This window comes from Rhinoderma darwinii, chromosome 8 (genome assembly GCF_050947455.1).
Source record: "Rhinoderma darwinii isolate aRhiDar2 chromosome 8, aRhiDar2.hap1, whole genome shotgun sequence".
Lineage (NCBI taxonomy): Eukaryota > Metazoa > Chordata > Amphibia > Anura > Rhinodermatidae > Rhinoderma > Rhinoderma darwinii.
Window position 1 is genome coordinate 105,813,194 of NC_134694.1, and position 19,817 is coordinate 105,833,010.

The window sequence follows — 19,817 nt, forward strand, 5'->3', positions numbered from 1 at the left end:
TGGGTGTGTTTCGAGTCGGTGTAGGGTTACAGTTGTATTGCATAATGTATTGTAAATCGCATAATAACTAGCACAATACATCACACCCGGCGCCGGATAAAAGCTGCCCATGTTGCTTCTTCAAGATGTTCTTTTCACCTGGATGCCAGGTTCAGTATTCATGTTGTGCTTGCAAGTTTTGATTTAGTTTCAAATAGTCCTTGAGGTGTGTCGCTATTGTTTCCAGATTACACGATAACAGGTGTCTCGGAATAGTAAAATGACGTGATCGTGATAAGATAGTGGTAATCCATAGAAATAAGTTTTTCATCCAGACCATCATAGCAACTCTAAATACATAAAGGGACCCCCATTACTCATGTCAGCTGTCCTCTGCAGCTACCTTGGCTATCTAGGGCAGACTCAATGCTAATCCCCCAGCTTTTTCGTGGAACCAACGCATCTGCCTTAAATTGAACCTGCCAGGCCTCCTTAGCCAAATTTCTGCGTCCCAGGGTAACCAAAGTTACCAGCTGATGCTTCATGATACAGCCAGAACAGTAGGCTTCTGTAGCCTGTTACTTGTGTCTCAGGGTTACCAAAATTATAGTAGACACCTCATGATCAGCGTTGGACAGGCCCACCGGAGGATCCTCTGGTGAGCCCAGGCGCCGAGCTGTATCTATTCCCTGTCGCGGACCAGATAGCCATTGGCTCCCTGCCCTGCTGCTTACTCTTATAGGCAACAGGCTGTTTAAGGCCTGTTTACTACTAGAAGACGTCGGCGTCCTGGCGTCAGTGACGTCATTGTGTCGGGCCAAAGCAGGACCTATATGCTCGTCGCAGGAGCGGGGTTAGGTCAGGTTTTTTTGTTGTTTTTCATTGGAGCAAAGGGGGCCTAACTACTATATGGAAGACACAAGGGGCCTTACTACTATATGGAAGACACAGGGGGCCTAATTACTATATGAAGGGCATGGGGGACCTAACTACTATATGGAGGGCACAGGGGCCTAACTGCTATATGGAGGGCAGAATGAGGTCTAACTACTACGGATGTAGCGATCTTTAGCTTGACTCTGATAACTTCCTGCAGCGTAATATCACACAACAAAAGCCATTGAAAAGTCATTAAAAAAGTCAAGATTAAGGATCTTGCTACTGTATTTAATGTGTTAAAAGTCAAGATAAAGACGATTACATATATATAGTATATATAGGGCACGAGGGGGCCTAACTATTATATGATTTAGGTCCCCTTGTGTTCTCCATATAGTAGTTAGGCTCCCTTGTGCCACCATATAGTAGTTAGGCCCGCTTGTGCCCTCCATATAGTAGTTAGGCCCCTTCTGTCTTCCATATAGTAGTTAGGCCCCCTGTGCCCTCCATATAGTAGTTAGGCCCTCTTCTGCCTCCCATATAATAATTAGGCCCCCTTGTGCCCTCCATATAGTAGTTAGCCCCCTGTGCTCTTCATAGAGTAGTTAGGCCCCTCGTGTCCTCCATATAGTAGTTAGGCCCCCAACTACTCTCCGGTAAATGACAGTGTGATCTCGCAAGATCACGCTTGCTGTCATTAAGTCCCACACAAACGTTACCAAAGTGTCGGGATTGTGAATAGACATCGCGTCCAGGCTGGACGCGATATCTATTCCCTCTCAAGACACTTCAGTAACGTTTATGTGTGAGTAAGTGACAGCACATCATGAACAACGCATGACCACTATGTGCTGAGTACATGAATGGTGAGAAGTGTATGACGCTGATTGGTCAGCGTCATACACTTCTCTTTGCAACGCCCACTTGGTCAAAAGCTAAAAACGCACAGTTGGGCATTAAGAAAGTCATTAGCATAAATCTAAAATAGGTCATAACTTGGTCAAAATTGATGGTTTTTCTAAAAAAAAACAAAACACTGCTGTTATCTACATTACAGCGTCGATCTTGTCATGTAGAAGATAGGGCACTTATAATGTGGTGATAGAGCCTTTTTAATGCTCCCGGGCCAGTCTTGAATAAACATTATCTTCTTGAAGACTTAGTCTCTCGTGAGTGGTATCCTACAACAGTACCATAGAAGTAGATAGATAGATAGATAGATAGATAGATAGATAGATAGATAGATAGATAGATAGATAGATAGATAGATAGATAGATAGATAGATAGATAGAGAGTATGGTCCAATCTTCCAATCTTTTTTTTATTAACATACAAAAATTACAGACTTTTGGAATTATATTATATTGTGCGATTCAACATTTATACAGGTATAACCAATACCAAATATATAAATAATAAAATATAGGAATTTGAGGAAATAAGTCTTTGTCTTTAATTTTATTTTCAATCAATATCCCTAAAACAAAAAAATTAGAGCAGCCTTTGCATTTTTTGTTCTAGAAGTTCTATATTTCCTTTATGTAAGAAGTTTGTCCTCAACTCAGAAACAAGGGACAACATTCATCTGGCATGACTGAGGTCTTGAAGCATTGGTGTTAGGCTCTGGTCTTATGTGCAAATTCTTTCTGTCTACGGTGGGCTCCAAGGTAAACTTTTGCAGTAAAGTGGTAAAGAAAAAGGAAGATTTCCATGCGAGCCAGACCTTCTCCCATACATATGCGTTTGCCTGAGAAGACAAATTAAGCATACATTAGTAAGTCAAGCTAAACTTAGAGACGTTGTCTGTTTTTTAAAGACATTTTAAAGGGCACCATGTAATACTTAATATCCCCTGTGGCGGCGCTGCAGGGGAATTCAGCTGTGATCATTATATTGTTGGGTGTCCCCAATGTGCAGTTCATTTTCTGTATCAGGTCTTAATAAAAATTCATATAGCAACCATTGCCATTATAAGACCAATGATCACAGCATGTGTCAGACATCTGTTTTACATATACTGTATATAATATATACTGTATATAATATATACAGTAGAGTCACGGCATTATATGCAATGCAGCACTTCAACGTCATTAGTGGATCCTCGCATACAACATCCTGACGCTGCCCATCGTAAGTACATCGTATAATACATTTTTTAATACGAGTGTGTATGTAAAGCAGTGAGGTCTTTCACGAGAGAGGTCAGGACTGGAAACACCATGCTTCCCTGAAAATAAGTGCATGAAATATGTAGATCTTACTTAATATAAAGGCAGTATAAAGTTTGGAGAAAGTCAGGTCTGGTTAGTAGTTGAGAAGATCATCACACCTTCTGCATGTGATATCTCCTGAAGATAGTGTCTTTGACGTACCATACTTAGCCATTAAGCATACACTTATAAATGAGGTTAGTGTAGAGTTTAAAAGAGAAAGTGTAAAATGTCGGCATGAGTCGTAAGCTTAAAAAATAGGAACATGTGAATAGCGGAGTCAAAATGTTGAGAAGACCAGAATACCTTAGGAATGTGATATCCTCTGAAGGTTGTGTCCTTTCTGGTAGCATGGGGCACTCCTGCTGGGACAATATCAGAAAATCTCTGGATCTCATGGATTACAGCTTCTGTGTAGGGCATTTTACTCTTGTCTTCCATTGATGGACATCGATCTTTGCCTATTACATTGTCATTCTCCTTACGGATCTTCTCTGAAAAACGTAGAAAAACTGAATTTATTTTTTTCCCATCTAGTATAATTTATAACTAAAACCTATAGGGTTGAGGGTTCAATTAACACATAACAATGTGGTATAGAGAAAAATACAAACTTTATTCACAAAAAATATATAACGATGTAGATTAAAAGATGAGTCATGCAGAGCATAGACAAGGCGTCGCTCATTGCAGGAAGGGTGTATACACACACTATGTGATGCATGGGTATAGAAAAATAAATAAATAAATGAAGTAATAGTACAAACTATTCTATATCGACAGTTGAACCCAAGCTGAAGCGATTGCTGATAACACATAAGATAAGGTAGCCATGCCTGGAAGCATTCAGCCTGGGAACATGAAAAATAGCTGTTTACATACCCATATGGTGAAGCCTGCTGGAGAGAGACGCCAGACCCGACGCGCGTTTCGGCGGAAATGCCTTCGTCCGGGGGTGGCGTCTCTCCAATGGGACTCGACATTAAAAGAAACAAGCAGCCAATCGGACACCAAGAGGGCGTTACCATCCACGGTCATGTGTGTACTGATAACAGCGTCACACGACAGGTGTGGATGTGGCCAGAGGCGTGTCTCCGGCCGAGCGTCATCGAGGAGGGCGGGGGTCAACGACGTCTGACATCGTCAACACACGCCCACCGAGATACAGACGCCCGAACCGCAACACAATCCAGCCACTCCCCCCGGCGTGAGCGCACAGTCACCATGCCTGAATATAAGGTACGTACAGATGGAGATATATCCGACAAATTGAATAGTGAGGAGAACTATTTGGACCGGATGATTATTCAAATGCATATATATCTTATAACAAATGCCATAGTTTTCTTTACACATTGTGTGCATATAAAAATATAATGAAAGTAATAATAAAAGTAAAAAATAAAAAATAAATAAAAATCAATATAAAAATAAAGGTAATAATGACGTGGCAAATAAATACATAAAATAAGTATTAATAAATACAGTGGTAAACTTATCCTGTGTATGAAAAATATAATATATTAAAAAGAAATGAGTGAACTACACAATGGTGGAAGATATATATATTCAAGTAATTCATGAATAAACGATAAAGTAAAATAAATAGATAAATGGTTTCAAGTGACAAGTATGTGTGTGATAAACTATGAGACCAGCTCATATGTGAATGAAAATATTACAAAATGTATGTGAAACATAAAACAAAAAACAAATATGCCGTGACTTTCTTTTGAATGTGAGCATATGAAAATGTATGAAAAATATAAAATAAAAAATAATAAATAAATAAAAATATATGTATGATGTGTATATGAAAGTGAACATAAAGGAGTGATAAATAAATAATTGATTATATGTGTATGTACTACTATGAGTACCAGCTCGTGTGTGAGTGGAAATGATGAAAAAATGTGTGTGTGACAATATATGTGATATAATAAATAGACCCGTGTTAATAAATCCAAATAAATCAAACCACGTGAAAAGTCATATTGATTTATCCCACCAAAAGTATCAGCAAATGAATAATAAAAATAATAAATATAAAAGATACCATGTAATGAAAAAATGATGAAAATTATATATAATCATATAATTGAATGTGTGTATACAGAAGAAGATATATGTAATATTTAGATCTCCATATGAAATGACAAACACATATAATATCTAGCAAGTCTCTCAGTATAAGTGCGTATAATGTGGAGCAAGTACAACAATAATATACATGTATATACAAACACGATATACAGATCATAAATATGTGTGTCATGTACATACAGCAAAAAATGTATCTATGCCACGCGTGCATGAATGCATATGGCATAAAACTGAGAAATAATAAAGAGATGAAAAAATAATAAAATAATTTTATAACGAAAATATATACGTGAAAATGATAAAAGATGAGAGTAAAGACGATGGGCTCCGGACATTCCATATATTTTTCTTGTGAAATGGGATTTCCATGTATTTGTCCAGAGTCATCTCTCCTCTAACGTCCATCATCTCCAGAGTCTCCATGTAGTACAAACACTACCAACGCTATATGGCTGCAGATAAGATAAAAATCGTTAAAAAACATGATTAACAATACAGATAATCATAATCACGTACTATTAAAAAATGGCCCACTGGAGGTCAATGATCAGAGGAATGGAGCGAAGCTCAAATTTTCATTCAACCCGAGAGGACGCATGGTCCCCAGAGTCCAGATCCATTTGGATTCGTGTTGCGCCAATTTTTTAGAAATATCCCCCTTTCTAATGTTGGGTTCGATGCAATCGATACCTCTCACCTTTAACTTAGTCGGATCACATGCATGATGAACTTTAAAATGTCTGGCTATGGGTTTCAAATTTTCCAATGTATCTACCTCTACTGCTCCCAAAATATCCCTCATGTGTTCTCTGACCCGAACTTTCAACTCCCTTGTTGTTAGGCCAATGTATATTTTGGAACAAGGGCAGGTGGCGTAATAGATTACGGCTTTTGTGGAACATGAGATGGAATGTGTGATTGTAAAAGTTTTCAACCCTGCTGAGTCCACGAAAGAGGTCGCTCTTTCAATATTGGGGCATGCGACACAATGTCCGCATGCCCTACAGCCCCACTTGGGACCCTTGGTACCAAACGGGAATTTTGAACTTTTGCGTTGGTAATGGCTTTTGACCAAGAAATCTTTAAGATTTCGTGATCTACGAGCAGAGATACTGGGGTATTTGGTTATGTATTTTCCAATCGTAGGGTCAGTTAATAAAATTGGCCAGAATTGTTTCAATATTACCCTCATGTAAGACCAACGTGAATGATAGTCAGTCGTAAATCTAACCTGTGATTCAGATTTAACTTTTGGTTTGGGAAAAAGAAGCTGCTCTCTTGGGGTGTATTTAGCACGATGGTAAGCTTTCTTAATGGATCTTCGACTGTAACCCCGGGCTAAAAAGCGATTTGTAAGGTCGTAGGCCTGCTTTTCAAAGACCTCAACAGAGGAACAAATCCTTCTCATTCTTAAGAACTGACCCGTTGGTACTGCACGTATTGTCTGCATAGGGTGGGAGGAGGAGGCATGGAGAAATGAATTGACCGAGGTGGCCTTCCGGAATACATCGGTTTGCAGAAGACCATTCAGGTCCCTGGACAATATGACATCGAGAAACTCAGCTTTAAATTTATCAAAATGATATGTGAGTTTGATGTTAAGATTATTATTGTTGAGGTTACTCATAAAAGTCACAAGTGATGCCGATGAACCCTTCCAGATGAGCAGGATGTCGTCAATGTACCTGGCCCAGAAAATGACCTGGTCAACCGACACATCCCGCCCACCCTGAAACAGATCCCTCTCCCACAGCCCCAGGAACAAATTAGCGTATGAGGGTGCACAGGCAGCCCCCATCGCTGTTCCCTGGAGCTGTAGGTAGAACGACCCATTAAAAAGGAAGAAATTATGAGTAAGGGTGAATTCCAGTAAGGTAAGTATAAAGTTGGAAAAAGGAATTTCCATATTCCCTGTGTTTAGGAAAAAAGCGGTGGCTTTAAGTCCATCGGTATGGCGAATGCTGGTATACAATGACTCAACGTCACAAGTCACCAACAGCATATCATCCTCCATGCCTAATCCATCCACCCTCTGCAGAAGGTCCGCCGTGTCACGTATATACGATGGTAGGCATTCTACAAACCCCTTCAAATTGTGGTCAATGAATTTACATGTTTTTTCCATCAAATTTCCCCTACCTGATATAATTGGTCTGCCAGGTGGAATTTTTGGATCTTTATGGACCTTAGGCAGTAGGTAAAATGTTGGAATAGTGGGTTCAATAGGTAGAAGTGCCTCATATAGTTCCTTAGTGATGGTATTATCCGACAAAGTATTCATCAGTATTTTTTGTAATTCACATCTAAAAGCTGAAAGAGGGTTATAAGTCAGTTTTTTATAACAACTTATGTCATGGAGTTGTCTATATGCCTCAGCTTCATACATGCTACACGGCCAGACAACGATGTTGCCGCCTTTGTCGGCCGCTTTAAATATGACATCATCTATTTTCTTTAGATTATTAAGACTTTGCCTTTGAAGCTTTGTCAAATTATCACATGAGATCTTATTAGGCATTTTTGCGAATTCAGAACTGACAGATTTAACAAATAAATCTACTGCTGGGCATAAAGTCATGGCAGGAAAACGTTTCGATTTAGATCTAATGGATAAAGGTATTTTACCTGAGGGATCGTGTTCTTGTTCCTTTAGTAGGTCTTCTAAATCAGATAGAGTTTGTTTTTCTATAGCAGTTGTAAAGTTTTCATCAAAATCTGGCCTATGGAAGAATTTTTTATAGATTAATGATCGACCAAAAATATGAAGATCTTTGATCGCTGAGAAACTATCAAAACGGGCACATGGAGAAAATGTAAGCCCTTTCTCCAATACCTCCATTTCTGGAGTTGAAAAAGTGTGTGTCGAAAGGTTGATTACCTTCAAATGATTAGAGGATTCACCGAAATCGGGTTTCCTTTTATTTGAAGTTGGTTTTTGTGTCATTTTTCTTTTTTGTCTCGTGCCATAAGAATGGTAGGGCCGTGACCGGGTCCCACCCTCTGATTCACTTTGTGAAGATAAGGAAGTCGTGGAGATAGAGCGATTGAATTTAGACGGAAAATTGTTTTTCCTCCATTTGTACACTTTTTTCTCAGCATAATCGCTAATGTCCCTGGCGAACTTTTTTGATTTCGTTTCTTTGATGTCTTTTTCCCATTCGACGAACTGTTCATCCAATGTATTTTTAAAGGTAGCCAGACCTTCAGGTGTTAATTTGGAATTTAACTGGGATTGAATATCTTCAATTTCTATATCCAGTTGGTCTAGCATGGACTGGTTAAGAGTTACAAGAAGTTCCATGAACCCAAAAGAACTGTGATTGCATAACTCTTCCCACTTGGTTACAAAAATATTGTCCTCAATAGGGAAGGAAGGAAAGATTTGGACTCTGAGGCCTCTTGGAATGAGTCCCCTCTGTATATAATTTTCCATGAAAATCTTATTCCACCAGATTTTCATGCGTCGGTGAAGGAGATTTTTATATTTGTTTTGTGTCTCGCTCACATTCCCCTGACCACTAAAAGCACGCTGTGATGGCTCATCGTTAAAGACCTGGTCCAATTGAGAGCGCCAGATACGTTCTCTCGCTTTGTGGTCCATGGACCCTGAAGTACTTGCATCTGTGAAAAACACAGCAATGATTAACCAATACAAACCTATTGGTACATTCAGGAAAGACCTGTCAAAATACATGTGAGATCAATATGTGGATCATGTATAGACAGGACAATATGTACGCCAAGTAACCTTGGTGCATTGACCCTATGAGTTAACACAAAAACCTATAGGGTTGAGGGTTCAATTAACACATAACAATGTGGTATAGAGAAAAATACAAACTTTATTCACAAAAAATATATAACGATGTAGATTAAAAGATGAGTCATGCAGAGCATAGACAAGGCGTCGCTCATTGCAGGAAGGGTGTATACACACACTATGTGATGCATGGGTATAGAAAAATAAATAAATAAATGAAGTAATAGTACAAACTATTCTATATCGACAGTTGAACCCAAGCTGAAGCTTTTTAATATATTATATTTTTCATACACAGGATAAGTTTACCACTGTATTTATTAATACTTATTTTATGTATTTATTTGCCACGTCATTATTACCTTTATTTTTATATTGATTTTTATTTATTTTTTATTTTTTACTTTTATTATTACTTTCATTATATTTTTATATGCACACAATGTGTAAAGAAAACTATGGCATTTGTTATAAGATATATATGCATTTGGACCACAAAGCGAGAGAACGTATCTGGCGCTCTCAATTGGACCAGGTCTTTAACGATGAGCCATCACAGCGTGCTTTTAGTGGTCAGGGGAATGTGAGCGAGACACAAAACAAATATAAAAATCTCCTTCACCGACGCATGAAAATCTGGTGGAATAAGATTTTCATGGAAAATTATATACAGAGGGGACTCATTCCAAGAGGCCTCAGAGTCCAAATCTTTCCTTCCTTCCCTATTGAGGACAATATTTTTGTAACCAAGTGGGAAGAGTTATGCAATCACAGTTCTTTTGGGTTCATGGAACTTCTTGTAACTCTTAACCAGTCCATGCTAGACCAACTGGATATAGAAATTGAAGATATTCAATCCCAGTTAAATTCCAAATTAACACCTGAAGGTCTGGCTACCTTTAAAAATACATTGGATGAACAGTTCGTCGAATGGGAAAAAGACATCAAAGAAACGAAATCAAAAAAGTTCGCCAGGGACATTAGCGATTATGCTGAGAAAAAAGTGTACAAATGGAGGAAAAACAATTTTCCGTCTAAATTCAATCGCTCTATCTCCACGACTTCCTTATCTTCACAAAGTGAATCAGAGGGTGGGACCCGGTCACGGCCCTACCATTCTTATGGCACGAGACAAAAAAGAAAAATGACACAAAAACCAACTTCAAATAAAAGGAAACCCGATTTCGGTGAATCCTCTAATCATTTGAAGGTAATCAACCTTTCGACACACACTTTTTCAACTCCAGAAATGGAGGTATTGGAGAAAGGGCTTACATTTTCTCCATGTGCCCGTTTTGATAGTTTCTCAGCGATCAAAGATCTTCATATTTTTGGTCGATCATTAATCTATAAAAAATTCTTCCATAGGCCAGATTTTGATGAAAACTTTACAACTGCTATAGAAAAACAAACTCTATCTGATTTAGAAGACCTACTAAAGGAACAAGAACACGATCCCTCAGGTAAAATACCTTTATCCATTAGATCTAAATCGAAACGTTTTCCTGCCATGACTTTATGCCCAGCAGTAGATTTATTTGTTAAATCTGTCAGTTCTGAATTCGCAAAAATGCCTAATAAGATCTCATGTGATAATTTGACAAAGCTTCAAAGGCAAAGTCTTAATAATCTAAAGAAAATAGATGATGTCATATTTAAAGCGGCCGACAAAGGCGGCAACATCGTTGTCTGGCCGTGTAGCATGTATGAAGCTGAGGCATATAGACAACTCCATGACATAAGTTGTTATAAAAAACTGACTTATAACCCTCTTTCAGCTTTTAGATGTGAATTACAAAAAATACTGATGAATACTTTGTCGGATAATACCATCACTAAGGAACTATATGAGGCACTTCTACCTATTGAACCCACTATTCCAACATTTTACCTACTGCCTAAGGTCCATAAAGATCCAAAAATTCCACCTGGCAGACCAATTATATCAGGTAGGGGAAATTTGATGGAAAAAACATGTAAATTCATTGACCACAATTTGAAGGGGTTTGTAGAATGCCTACCATCGTATATACGTGACACGGCGGACCTTCTGCAGAGGGTGGATGGATTAGGCATGGAGGATGATATGCTGTTGGTGACTTGTGACGTTGAGTCATTGTATACCAGCATTCGCCATACCGATGGACTTAAAGCCACCGCTTTTTTCCTAAACACAGGGAATATGGAAATTCCTTTTTCCAACTTTATACTTACCTTACTGGAATTCACCCTTACTCATAATTTCTTCCTTTTTAATGGGTCGTTCTACCTACAGCTCCAGGGAACAGCGATGGGGGCTGCCTGTGCACCCTCATACGCTAATTTGTTCCTGGGGCTGTGGGAGAGGGATCTGTTTCAGGGTGGGCGGGATGTGTCGGTTGACCAGGTCATTTTCTGGGCCAGGTACATTGACGACATCCTGCTCATCTGGAAGGGTTCATCGGCATCACTTGTGACTTTTATGAGTAACCTCAACAATAATAATCTTAACATCAAACTCACATATCATTTTGATAAATTTAAAGCTGAGTTTCTCGATGTCATATTGTCCAGGGACCTGAATGGTCTTCTGCAAACCGATGTATTCCGGAAGGCCACCTCGGTCAATTCATTTCTCCATGCCTCCTCCTCCCACCCTATGCAGACAATACGTGCAGTACCAACGGGTCAGTTCTTAAGAATGAGAAGGATTTGTTCCTCTGTTGAGGTCTTTGAAAAGCAGGCCTACGACCTTACAAATCGCTTTTTAGCCCGGGGTTACAGTCGAAGATCCATTAAGAAAGCTTACCATCGTGCTAAATACACCCCAAGAGAGCAGCTTCTTTTTCCCAAACCAAAAGTTAAATCTGAATCACAGGTTAGATTTACGACTGACTATCATTCACGTTGGTCTTACATGAGGGTAATATTGAAACAATTCTGGCCAATTTTATTAACTGACCCTACGATTGGAAAATACATAACCAAATACCCCAGTATCTCTGCTCGTAGATCACGAAATCTTAAAGATTTCTTGGTCAAAAGCCATTACCAACGCAAAAGTTCAAAATTCCCGTTTGGTACCAAGGGTCCCAAGTGGGGCTGTAGGGCATGCGGACATTGTGTCGCATGCCCCAATATTGAAAGAGCGACCTCTTTCGTGGACTCAGCAGGGTTGAAAACTTTTACAATCACACATTCCATCTCATGTTCCACAAAAGCCGTAATCTATTACGCCACCTGCCCTTGTTCCAAAATATACATTGGCCTAACAACAAGGGAGTTGAAAGTTCGGGTCAGAGAACACATGAGGGATATTTTGGGAGCAGTAGAGGTAGATACATTGGAAAATTTGAAACCCATAGCCAGACATTTTAAAGTTCATCATGCATGTGATCCGACTAAGTTAAAGGTGAGAGGTATCGATTGCATCGAACCCAACATTAGAAAGGGGGATATTTCTAAAAAATTGGCGCAACACGAATCCAAATGGATCTGGACTCTGGGGACCATGCGTCCTCTCGGGTTGAATGAAAATTTGAGCTTCGCTCCATTCCTCTGATCATTGACCTCCAGTGGGCCATTTTTTAATAGTACGTGATTATGATTATCTGTATTGTTAATCATGTTTTTTAACGATTTTTATCTTATCTGCAGCCATATAGCGTTGGTAGTGTTTGTACTACATGGAGACTCTGGAGATGATGGACGTTAGAGGAGAGATGACTCTGGACAAATACATGGAAATCCCATTTCACAAGAAAAATATATGGAATGTCCGGAGCCCATCGTCTTTACTCTCATCTTTTATCATTTTCACGTATATATTTTCGTTATAAAATTCTTTTATTATTTTTTCATCTCTTTATTATTTCTCAGTTTTATGCCATATGCATTCATGCACGCGTGGCATAGATACATTTTTTGCTGTATGTACATGACACACATATTTATGATCTGTATATCGTGTTTGTATATACATGTATATTATTGTTGTACTTGCTCCACATTATACGCACTTATACTGAGAGACTTGCTAGATATTATATGTGTTTGTCATTTCATATGGAGATCTAAATATTACATATATCTTCTTCTGTATACACACATTCAATTATATGATTATATATAATTTTCATCATTTTTTCATTACATGGTATCTTTTATATTTATTATTTTTATTATTCATTTGCTGATACTTTTGGTGGGATAAATCAATATGACTTTTCACGTGGTTTGATTTATTTGGATTTATTAACACGGGTCTATTTATTATATCACATATATTGTCACACACACATTTTTTCATCATTTCCACTCACACACGAGCTGGTACTCATAGTAGTACATACACATATAATCAATTATTTATTTATCACTCCTTTATGTTCACTTTCATATACACATCATACATATATTTTTATTTATTTATTATTTTTTATTTTATATTTTTCATACATTTTCATATGCTCACATTCAAAAGAAAGTCACGGCATATTTGTTTTTCGTTTTATGTTTCACATACATTTTCTAATATTTTCATTCACATATGAGCTGGTCTCATAGTTTATCACACACATACTTGTCACTTGAAACCATTTATCTATTTATTTTACTTTATCGTTTATTCATGAATTACTTGAATATATATATCTTCCACCATTGTGTAGTTCACTCATTTCTTTTTAATATATTATATTTTTCATACACAGGATAAGTTTACCACTGTATTTATTAATACTTATTTTATGTATTTATTTGCCACGTCATTATTACCTTTATTTTTATATTGATTTTTATTTATTTTTTATTTTTTACTTTTATTATTACTTTCATTATATTTTTATATGCACACAATGTGTAAAGAAAACTATGGCATTTGTTATAAGATATATATGCATTTGAATAATCATCCGGTCCAAATAGTTCTCCTCACTATTCAATTTGTCGGATATATCTCCATCTGTACGTACCTTATATTCAGGCATGGTGACTGTGCGCTCACGCCGGGGGGAGTGGCTGGATTGTGTTGCGGTTCGGGCGTCTGTATCTCGGTGGGCGTGTGTTGACGATGTCAGACGTCGTTGACCCCCGCCCTCCTCGATGACGCTCGGCCGGAGACACGCCTCTGGCCACATCCACACCTGTCGTGTGACGCTGTTATCAGTACACACATGACCGTGGATGGTAACGCCCTCTTGGTGTCCGATTGGCTGCTTGTTTCTTTTAATGTCGAGTCCCATTGGAGAGACGCCACCCCCGGACGAAGGCATTTCCGCCGAAACGCGCGTCGGGTCTGGCGTCTCTCTCCAGCAGGCTTCACCATATGGGTATGTAAACAGCTATTTTTCATGTTCCCAGGCTGAATGCTTCCAGGCATGGCTACCTTATCTTATGTGTTATCAGCAATCGCTTCAGCTTGGGTTCAACTGTCGATATAGAATAGTTTGTACTATTACTTCATTTATTTATTTATTTTTCTATACCCATGCATCACATAGTGTGTGTATACACCCTTCCTGCAATGAGCGACGCCTTGTCTATGCTCTGCATGACTCATCTTTTAATCTACATCGTTATATATTTTTTGTGAATAAAGTTTGTATTTTTCTCTATACCACATTGTTATGTGTTAATTGAACCCTCAACCCTATAGGTTTTTGTGTTAACTCATAGGGTCAATGCACCAAGGTTACTTGGCGTACATATTGTCCTGTCTATACATGATCCACATATTGATCTCACATGTATTTTGACAGGTCTTTCCTGAATGTACCAATAGGTTTGTATAATTTATAACTGTATTCATAGTGCAATTACAACTAAATAAAATGATTGAAGTTCATTTGAAGGTGGTAAATACAGATGTAGCCAAGTTATCTTGACTCTGATAACTTGCTGCAGCGTGATATCACACAACAAAAGCCATGGAAAGTCATTGAAAAAGTCAAGTTAAAAATTCTTGCCACTGTATTTAATGCGTTAAAAGTCAAGATAAAGATAACTACATCTGTACTTAGTCCTCGTGTACGTGGCCGTAGTACAGCTACATATTGTATGGTTCTGCAAAATGGCACCCACAGAAATCTATTTGCCTATAATGTACCTCCATGTACAGTTGATAAGCTTTGGTTTGAGTGAGATGGATCTTCTACGTTCCGTCAAATACTGTACACCAAGCTGAACATTTGCACCGGAACCCATAAGTCCATAGAAACGCTCCTGCATATGCATGAGGCAAAGCCAAAGCTAGGGCATTCCATCACCTAGGGCAAAGCTTCACCCCACCTAGGTACGCCTTAGTATTGAGGATTAAAAAAGTTTCTAAAAAGTTAAAATAAGCAACTTAATAGCCCATATTTCTTAAAGGGGTTTTCTTATCTTGAACATTTCCGGCATATCCACAGGATATGCCATAAATGTTCGATAGATGCGGGTCTCAGATAGCTACGATGTTTCTGTAGGTCTTGAATTCCTGGAACAGCGTAGTTCACCATGCTACGCTGTTTCTGTAACTCCTATTCACTTCTATGGGAGTTACAGACCACCTCAACAGACAGTGGCCATGAAGCAGCGGGAGCCGAGCAAAGTAGGACAGGTGTCAGGGGACATCATTCTAGAGATATCTGTGGGCCCTAGGGGTGGGACCCACACTCTTTATTTAAAGGTTAATGAAACTATCCAAAAATGTCTGACAGGCGCACTGGGACCTCCACGGATCGCTAAAACTAAGCAGCAGAAGCGCTCGTGTGTGCGCTGATCCACTTGGTTTCTGATCAGCTGTTCTCGGAAAGCCGAGCAATTGGTTTATGGGCTTAAAAGAAAGTCTATGATCCCTTACACCGTTTGCTCGGCTCTCGCAGAAATGTCAATCAGAAACGAAGCGGCTCCGCTCTCACCTGAGCATTTTTGCTGCTTAGTTTTAGGGATCTCAGGGTCTCACTGCTCGGACCCCCACCGATCAAAACTTCTGACATGTCTCTACGACATGTTAGAAGTTTTTTGAAAGTTTAGTTACCCTTTAATAAAGGTTTTCAGGTTTATTTTTGTTACCTTGTATTCCTGCATATTTGAAGAGTGTAAGAAAACTATATCTCAATGTCAAACTTGTAGTCTCTGTTCCAGCAAAGAATAGATCTAATATTGTTGCCTGTGTGTTTGTCTAATGAAATTCTGTAACTGGATTATTTTTTTCCTGAAAAATTTAGAATGGATCATTATTTTAATTATCAAATATTGTCACAGCCCCATACACTATTTCTAGATGTATCAGGAGTCAAAACGAGAGAAAATAAAAAATTTGCACTTTTGCATGTGGCAACCAATAGAATGGTTGCTTTTAACATCTTATTTTCAAAAATAGTTGAAATTTTGTTGCTATGGGCCCCTCACACGCTTACTAAATAACGTCTGAAAATACTGAGCTGTTTTCAAGGGAAAACAGCTCCTGATTTTCAGACGTTTTTACGGACGTTTTTGGAGTTGTTTTTCTATAGAATCAATGAAAAACGGCCCAAGAAGTGACATGCACTTCTTTTTCGCGGGCGTCTTTTTACGTGCTGTTTTGGAAAACGGGCGCGTAAAAAATGGCCCGTCGGAACAGAACGCCGTTTTTCCCATTGAAAGGGTGTTTGTAGGGGTTCTGCTTCCGATCTTTCAGCCGTTTTTCATGCAGTATACAGCCCGAAAAACGTCCGAAAATATCCTGTGTGAACATACCCTAATTGTGTCATGCCAAAGTGTTGTTTTTGTCATAAAACCAAATGCCCTGAGGATCTACAGACGCACCTCTTCCATCCTCATGAGGAAGCAATCTATGAAGTTACGAGGGCAATTCTCATCCTGGGTTGCTCGGTGGCTGTTCGTAATCTCCGTAATAAATAGATTCATCTTGTCAAGATTTTTCAAGATCCTCTTGTGAGGACCAGGAATGTAGAACATCAATATGTTAAGAAGCTAAATAAAGGAAAAAGTAAATGGAAAACATACAGTAATGTTATTTTGTTTTGAATGTCATTTTTATATACATTATAAGCTTTGATATATTCCGTAACTTTAAAGTTAAAGGGGTTACGTATGTGGGTACCAAAAAGTGTAAGCAGTGCACTCGCTGAATTATGTGAGTACACGCGCTAATATACATTCCGGTCCCCGCCACGCTGATTGTGAGAATTTAATCGATTTTTATGGCGCTGCCGGGGCACATGAAGTCTAGTTGAACAATCTTCTTTTATGACGACATGACTCTTCGTCATGTGACCGACCCGCTGTACTTTATGTAATCAATGTACTACTGCTACAACGATTAAATAGAGTACAGCGGGGCCGGTAACATGACAGAGTCCCCACATAAACCCTTTAAAAGTCACCTTTGCCCCAACTTCTTTGTATTGCTTTAATGCATAAGAAATTAAAAATAAAGCAAGTTTGCAATTAGTCTTCCTAAAAAAAAAAACCTGCCGTTCTTTGTCTACAGCTTTATGTATAGGCCTATGTGTTTACATAGTTACAATCTACTAAGAAACCCTGTCTAGTCTGATGCTGTAATCATACTCCTTTCCATCTGCCCCCTACCTCCTGCTAAACTCCCAAATGTATCTAATACGGTTTGTAGATTAAAAAAAAACGAGCACACCAAGCTGTTATCCGATTGGCGCTGGATAGGCCAGGGTTTTGGAATCTAAGGGATCCCATTGTATTCACCCTTTAACCTCCATACGGAGATATGGACTTCACTGCAGGGGAACCCCAGGTTGTGGTCCCCAGAATAGTCTCAGACTGGCGGCTTCGGTGCGGTAACGGGATAATGTAGTCACAATAGCAATACCAGGATCAGGACAAAACATAGTTGAAACTAGCCAAGGTTAATGTGCAATACAAATGGCAAGGTACGAACTTACGTAAAGGTTGTAACTCCATCACTAGGCAGTAAATGCAGGTCTGACTGAGAATTTATTGCAGATATGACCAGCTCACCTAGGACAGCTGCCTAGCAGGAAAAAAAAAAGGAATTAACCATTGAACTGCTGCAGCTAAGTGTGGAAAACAAAGTGTACAGAAATATACAGAAAACGGAGGATGAATGTAATAGTACCCACTCATCAACGAAGGGATCTACAGGTCATGGCCAATTCAGAATAGCAGAGACTTTTTCAGAGTTTATACACAAGCCACCTGGGGCGATGACGTAGCCCTGGAAGGATAGTTCTTGACGTTTGAATGAACTATTCTCCAATAGTTCTTCCATAGACGGAGCAAGACAGAACGAACATGGAATCGATGGGTCTTTAAGTCTTTGGATTGGATCAGGATATCATCAAGATGCATGAGAACATACTGATACAAGATATCCTTAAAAATATAATTTCCAAAGTGCTGAGAAACCGCTAAAGCATTACAGATGTGTGTTAAACTCGGTCTTCCACTCGTCTCCCTCCTTAATCTAAATAAAATTATTTGTCCCTGAAGATCCAGTTTGTTTAAAAAACTGGCCTCATTTGATAAAGTCAAAAAGATCAGAAGTACGAGGTTACATAGTTAGTACGGTTGAAAAAAGACATATGTTCATCAAGTTCAACCAAGGGATGGGAGAAAGGGAAGGAGTGAAACAAAAATTCTACACATTTACAAAGGAGCTGATATATTTTAGTTCTAGGAAATTATCTAACCTTTTTTAAAGCCATCTACTGTTCCTTCTGTGACCAGCTCCTGCGGTAGATTATTCCACAGATACACAGTAAAGAAGGCTTGTTGCCTATGGAGATTGAACCTTTTCTTCTTCTGATAGAGGGAGCGCCCCCTTGTCTTTTGTTGGGGTTTTTCATAGAACAGGTTTTCACTATGTTTCTTGTATGGGCCATTCATATATTTATATAAGTTAATCATGTCCCCCATTAGTCGTCTTTTTTCAAGGCTAAACAGGTTTAATTATTTTAATCTTTCTTAATAACTTAGATTCTCCATGCCTCTTATTAGCTTAGTTTCTCTTCTTTGGATTTTTTCCAAATCCAGGGCATCCTTTCTATGAACTGGAGCCCAGAACTGAACTGCATATTCTAGATTCTAATGCTTTGTAAAGTGGTAATATTACATCCCTGTCCCGCGAGCCCATGCCTCTTTTAATGCACGACAATATCTTGCTGGCCTTTGAAGCAGCTGATTGACATTGCAAGCTGTTATTTAGTTTATGATCTAAAAGTACACCCAGATCCTTCTCAACAAGTGACTCCCCCAGTGTAGCTCCCCCTAGGACATATGATGCCTGCAGGTTGTTGGTACCCAGGTGCATAACTTTACATTTATCTGCATTAAACTTAATTTGCAAAGTGGATGCCCAAACACTCAGTGTGTCCAAATCGGCTTATCATTTACGAACATCTTACATAGACTAAACAATACGACATAGCTTGTTGTCATCTACAAAAATAGAAACAGTGGTATTAATAGTTACTATTGTAGTAACGAGCGCTCGTCCCCATACTAGCTCCCTGTGAAAGGCGCAAACCAGCGACGATCAACGAGCTATCTCGTTAATCGTCACTCGTTTACATGGCCCACATCGGGTATAAAGTATATTGGTCCCCCAACTTGTGTCCAGTGCCTCATTGTTTTATATCTAATGATTAAGTGTCTAATTCCTTAGTTCCAAGTGGTTTAATCCCATAGTCCCTGGTGCCCAGAGATATAGACTAATGCTGATTTGGGAATGAAGACAATGAGATGGAAAGGGGAAGCAGCTTCTTTATTTGACCAGAGTGCTTGTAGAGATTTTGCCGGAATTTAAAACAATGATTGGCCAAAATGGTTGAAATAGACTTTCATTGTATGTGTATGAGCAGCTTTAGATACACTAAGAAGAAACGATAACCAGAAAAGTGCACGTGTAACAAGTAAAATAAGTGAT

General features: G+C 38.8%; 1 pseudogene; it reads right to left on the reverse strand.

The window, feature by feature from the left end:
* Positions 1 to 2,347: 2,347 nt before the first annotated feature.
* Positions 2,348 to 18,241, reverse strand: LOC142660011 (cytochrome P450 2C31-like; annotated as a pseudogene).
* Between the last annotated feature and the right edge of the window lie 1,576 nt (positions 18,242 to 19,817).